Source organism: Zeus faber (assembly GCF_960531495.2).
Source record: "Zeus faber genome assembly, chromosome: 9".
Classification (NCBI taxonomy): Eukaryota; Metazoa; Chordata; class Actinopteri; order Zeiformes; family Zeidae; genus Zeus; species Zeus faber.
This window is the reverse complement of record NC_137197.1, coordinates 1,203,391-1,210,468: the sequence shown is the minus strand read 5'-3', so window position 1 is coordinate 1,210,468 and position 7,078 is coordinate 1,203,391. Positions and strand designations below refer to the sequence as shown.

The window sequence follows — 7,078 nt, the reverse complement described above, 5'->3', positions numbered from 1 at the left end:
AGCTCATCTTATGACACTGTAAGATGAAGCGTCCAGCGAGGGGGGCTGTGTGCCCCTCCCCGAGGAGCACGGCCATCTTTACTCATCAGACAGTGCGGTGAATGATGCTAATGTTGAGTTGAATTTATCGAAAAAATGTCTGATGTGTTGGTATGGTTGACAGTGTAGTAGAAAGGGCATTTCTGTCTCTACCTCACCTGTCTTACACTGACCTCACCTGTCTTACACTGACCTCACCTGTCCTCCACTGACCACACCTGTCTTACTTTGACCACACCTGTCCTCCACTAACCACACCTTCTTTGTGTTGAGTCTTGTGATGTCTTGTTGGTGGTCCTAACTGAGCCATGCACTAGGCTCCACTACCTACTGTACTGTATGTAGCATACTGTACCGCATACTGTATCACTGTTCAGGGTTGTTCGTGATGCCGTATTGCTGCGCCGTACTGTTGTATACTGTGCTGTATTATCCCAAACACTACCTCACACTATTCACATTCACATGCCACTTTAATTCACATGCCACTTTAAATGCACATATCTGTACATACATAGGCATATTCCTTCTATCTATTCCATTTTATTTCAATTTATTTTTATTGTATTTTATTCTATATATTTTTATCTTATTCTATAAGTATTCCACTTACTGTATTACGTTTTAGGAGTCAGTTAGTCGGTCTATGAAAGGAATTTTCTACTTTTTATTTTATTTTTTATTTTTTCCTAGGACATATTGTGTGTTATCACCGGGTGCGTTGCATTACATTTCACTGCATATATGGATGAAAGTATGTATATGTATGTGACAAATAAGAAATCTTGAATCTTGAATCTTGAATCTTGAATCTGTGCTCACTGAGCCTGTACTTGCTCAGGATCTGTCTCTGCTTCATGGCTCTGACACTACAGACATATTGTGAGGACGGATTTTCTCTTTTTAGCGCAGACATCAATGACGTTTGATTGGTGTTTTGGTTCCTTCTTGGTTCCTTCAACTCTTTGCTTGACTGTGATGTGTGATGGTCAAGCAGTGCTGCTCTGCCATGTTGGTGTTGGTTGTGATGCTCTCTCTCTCTCTCTCAGGCTGCTGGAGTCCTCCGTCCTCCCTGACTCCGCCCCTCTCTTCCATCCCTCCGCTCCGGCTCGCACGCCCCCTCACCCATCCCTCCCCCTCCCCAGCCCGGGCTCTGACTCCAGCTCCTTCAGCCTCTTCTCCTTCCCCTCGTTCTTGGACTCCATCCCGGAGCCGTGCGGCGGGAACCTCTCGGTGCGGTTCTCCGGGGCCCGGGACCCGTCCTTCTTGGCCCAGGTGGGCTCGGTCCTGCGGGGGGACCTCCTGGGGGGGCTCCGCGGGGCCCCGGCGGCTCTGCCTGGTCTGCGGAGACCTGGCGTCCGGGTTCCACTACGGCGTGGCGTCCTGCGAGGCCTGCAAGGCCTTCTTCAAGAGGACCGTCCAAGGTGAGAGGGAAGATGGAGGCACAGAGCGTGGAGACGGGCGTGGTCTACTCCGTCCATCATTACCTCCTCCGTTCTGGACGTTCGCTCACGGTGCTAACGTCTTGGAAACGCCATGACGGTGAAGTCCAGGACCCCCTGGAAGGTCCCCTGGGGGTCCCCGGACCCGTGTTGAGTCCCAGTATCATGAGCTTGATGATAGCTTCATCGTCTGATAAGGATCAGATTTAAGAATAACAACACTGTTGTACTGGTCCACTGAGACCAAGGAGCCACACCCCATAATGCCACGACAGGACTACAGCCTGAATGATGGTGACCATGGTAACCGGCGCTGTCACACTTACTTCCTCACGGGAAGTTAGTGTTATAGGACGTTTTCATTCGGTTTCCTGTCAGAAACCTTAATTGAATTGGATTGAAGGTATTTCCATAGCAACAGATCGACTGTACCTCCTGTGTGTGGTTACCTAGGCAACATGGAGTATGTGTGTCCGATGACGAAGCAGTGTGAGATCACCAAGCGCAGGAGGAAAGCCTGCCAGGCTTGTCGCTTCCACAAGTGTCTGCAGGCCGGCATGCTGCGAGAAGGTACCTGTCTGTCTGTCTCTCTACCTGTCTGTCTATCTACTATCTCTAACCAGTGTGTGTGTCCAGGGGTCCGTATGGATCGAGTCCGAGGAGGACGACAGAAATACAGGAGAAGAGAATCCCCGCACACACACACTGCTACTGACCGTACGTACACACACACACACACACTGCTACTGACCGTACGTACACACACTCACACACACTGCTACTGACCGTACGTACACACACACACACACTGCTACTGAGTGTACGTACACACACACACACACACACTGCTACTGACCGTACGAACACACACACACACACACTGCTACTGACCGTACGTACACACACACACACACACTGCTACTGACCGTACGTACACACACACACACACTGCTACTGACCGTACGTACACACACACACACACTGCTACTGACCGTACGTACACACACACACACACTGCTACTGACCGTACGTACACACACACACACACTGCTACTGACCGTACGTACACACACACACACACACTGCTACTGAGTGTACGTACACACACACACACACACACTGCTACTGACCGTACGAACACACACACACACACACACTGCTACTGACCGTACGTACACACACACACACACACTGCTACTGACCGTACGTACACACACACACACACTGCTACTGACCGTACGTACACACACACACACACACTGCTACTGACCGTACGTACACACACACACACACTGCTACTGACCGTACGTACACACACACACACACACACACTGCTACTGACCGTACGTACACACACACACACACACTGCTACTGACCGTACGTACACACACACACACACACTGCTACTGACCGTACGTACACACACACACACACTGCTACTGACCGTACGTACACACACACACACACTGCTACTGACCGTACGTACACACACACACACACACTGCTACTGACCGTACGTACACACACACACACACTGCTACTGACCGTACGTACACACACACACACACTGCTACTGACCGTACGTACACACACACACACACACTGCTACTGACCGTACGTACACACACACACACACTGCTACTGACCGTACGTACACACACACACACACTGCTACTGACCGTACGTACACACACACACACACACCGCTACTGACCGTACGTACACACACACACACACACACTGCTACTGACCGTACGTACACACACACACACTGCTACTGACCGTACGTACACACACACACTGCTACTGACCGTACGTACACACACACACACACACACTGCTACTGACCGTACGTACACACACACACACTGCTACTGACCGTACGTACACACACACACACTGCTACTGACCGTACGTACACACACACACACTGCTACTGACCGTACGTACACACACACACACACTGCTACTGACCGTACGTACGTACACACACACACACACACACACTACTACTGACCGTACGTACACACACACTGCTACTGACTGTACGTACACACACACACACACACACACACTGCTACTGACCGTACGTACACACACACTGCTACTGACCGTACGTACACACACACACACACTGCTATTGACCGTACGTACACACACACACACACACACACTGCTACTGACCGTACGTACACACACACACACACACACTGCTACTGACCGTACGTACACACACACACACTGCTACTGACCATACGTACACACACACACACACACACACACACTGCTACTGACCGTACGTACACACACACTGCTACTGACTGTACGTACACACACACACACACACACACACTGCTACTGACCGTACGTACACACACACTGCTACTGACCGTACGTACACACACACACACACTGCTATTGACCGTACGTACACACACACACACACACTGCTACTGACCATACGTACACACACACACACACACACTGCTACTGACCGTACGTACACACACACACACTGCTACTGACCATACGTACACACACACACACACTGCTACTGACCGTACGTACGTACACACACACACACACACACTGCTACTGACCGTACGTACACACACACACACACACTGCTACTGACCGTACGTACGTACACACACACACACTGCTACTGACCGTACGTACACACACACACACACTGCTACTGACCGTACGTACACACACACACACTGCTACTGACCATACGTACACACACACACACACTGCTACTGACCGTACGTACGTACACACACACACACACACACTGCTACTGACCGTACGTACACACACACACACACACTGCTACTGACCGTACGTACGTACACACACACACACTGCTACTGACCGTACGTACACACACACACACACTGCTACTGACCGTACGTACACACACACACACACACACTGCTACTGACCGTACGTACACACACACACACTGCTACTGACCATACGTACACACACACACACACTGCTACTGACCGTACGTACGTACACACACACACACACACACTGCTATTGACCGTACGTACACACACACACACACACTGCTACTGACCGTACGTACACACACACACACACACTGCTACTGACCGTACGTACACACACACACACACACTGCTACTGACCGTACGTACACACACACACACACACACTGCTACTGACCGTACGTACACACACACTGCTACTGACTTACGTACACACACACACACACACACACTGCTACTGACCGTACGTACGTACACACACACACACACACACACACTGCTACTGACTGTACGTACACACACACACACACACACACACACTGCTACTGACTGTACGTACACACACACACACACACTGCTACTGACCGTACGTACACACACACACACACACTGCTACTGACCGTACGTACACACACACACACACACACACACACACACACACACACACACTGCTACTGACCGTACGTACACACACACACACACACACACACACACACACACTGCTACTGACCGTACGTACACACACACACACACACACTGCTACTGACCGTACGTACACACACACACACACACACACTGCTACTGACCGTACGTACACACACACACACACACACTGCTACTGACCGTACGTACACACACACACACACTGCTACTGACCGTACGTACACACACACACACACACACACACACACACACACACACACACTGCTACTGACCGTACGTACACACACACACACACTGCTACTGACCGTACGTACACACACACACACACTGCTACTGACCGTACGTACACACACACACACACTGCTACTGACCGTACGTACACACACACACACTGCTACTGACCGTACGTACACACACACACACACAGTTTTCTTCATATCAATGTTTCTGTCCAGGAAACCAGATCGTCTCCCAGCTGCTGCTTGCTGACCCCGCCCCCTCAGCCGCCAATCAGGAGGGCTTGTCCAATCAGAGCAGCTTCCAGACGCTGCTGGCGCTGTGTGACCTGCTGAACCGGGAGCTGCTGCTGCTGGTGGGCTGGGCCAAGAGCATCCCAGGTACTGGCCCTGATCTGGACCCAGGACCTCACTTGACCCCATCTGATTTGATTCATTCAATCATTGAGTTGTCATGGAAACAGACAGGTGATGCGTTTCTAACATGCTTGGCTCTGCCCCCTCAGGGTTTCCTGCTCTCTCATTGGTCGACCAGATGTCTCTGCTGCAGAGCGGCTGGATGGAGGCGCTGCTGGTAGGCGTGGCCTGGCGCTCGCAGGCCGGGGGGGCGGAGCTTGTGTTCGCCGGGAACCTGCGCCTGGACGGCGAGCGGTGCCGAGCGACAGGATTGGCCGATCTGTTCACTGAGATGAGTCACCTGACAGGGAAGTACCGCACCATGAAGATCAACCAGGAGGAGGCGCTGACGCTCAAGGCCCTGGCACTGGCCAACGCTGGTACACACACACACACACACACACACACACACACACACACACACACACACACACACACACACACACACACACACACTCTACTAGCCTGAGAAGCTAATCAATAACTCTGGCTTCAGCTTCCTCTACCCACACAGGGCCCCGCCCTGCCCCTGGTGCCTTGCTCCAGGGCTCTGGCAGGGTCACTGCGCTCACTGGTCACTGTATTGATCTGAAGATCAATAAGACATATTGATATTTTAACGGCTAGAAACTGTTAAAAGGAGCCTGCAGCAAAGAGAGCTGAAGGACGATGTCAGAAATTCTATTGTGATTCAATGAAAAAATTAATGTGAATTCTATTGTTATGATTTTAAAGAACCTAAATATGATGCCATTATAATATCATATTGAGAATTTCAGGTTATTCAAATTTCATTTAAATAATTTTAATACAATTACGATTATTCAATCTTTCTCTCTCTCCCAGACACAGAGACTCTGGAGTCTCCAGACTCAGTCCAGAGCTTCCAGGACCTTCTCCATGAAGCCCTGCAGGACTACCAGGCCCTGCGGGGCCCGGCGGAGCCCCACCGGGCTGGGAAGCTGCTGATGACCCTTCCTCTCCTCCGCCAGGCGGCCGAGCGAGGGGTCCTGGACCTGCTGAGGCTCCAGCGCCAGCGACGCCTCCCGCTGCCCAAACTGCTGCTGGAGATGCTGGAGGCAAAGTGCTGAAGGCCCTGAGGGCCCTGATCCTGAGGGCCCCAGGAACCCTGAGAAGAACCTGTGGACCCTGAGTCTGGCCCCCACAGCCTGGCAGGTCCTGGAGCAGAAGCAAACAATGAGGCAGAGGAGCCTCCGGCCAGGGAGCCTCAGCTGGTTCCTCATGGGCACCCTCCTCTTCCTCATGAAGCCCCTCCTCTTCCTCATGAGCACCCTCCTCTTCCTCATGAGCACCCTCCTCTTCCTCATGAGCACCCTCCTCTTCCTCATGAAGCCCCTCCTCTTCCTCATGAAGCCCCTCCTCTTCCTCATGAGCACCCTCCTCTTCCTCATGAGCACCCTCCTCTTCCTCATGAGCACCCTCCTCTTCCTCATGAGCACCCTCCTCTTCCTCATGAAGCCCCTCCTCTTCCTCATGAAGCCC

General features: G+C 51.7%; 1 pseudogene across 1 annotated transcript in view; it reads left to right on the top strand.

Moving 5' to 3' along the window:
• Positions 1-6,666, top strand: part of LOC307235244 (estrogen-related receptor gamma-like) — an 8,820-nt pseudogene extending 2,154 nt beyond the window's left edge. The window contains exons 2-6 of the transcript in view: positions 1,185-1,463; positions 1,935-2,051; positions 5,399-5,560; positions 5,686-5,955; positions 6,422-6,666. The product of the transcript in view is annotated as an estrogen-related receptor gamma-like (transcript). The remainder of the gene's footprint in view (positions 1-1,184; positions 1,464-1,934; positions 2,052-5,398; positions 5,561-5,685; positions 5,956-6,421) is intronic.
• The last annotated feature ends 412 nt before the right edge of the window (positions 6,667-7,078 follow it).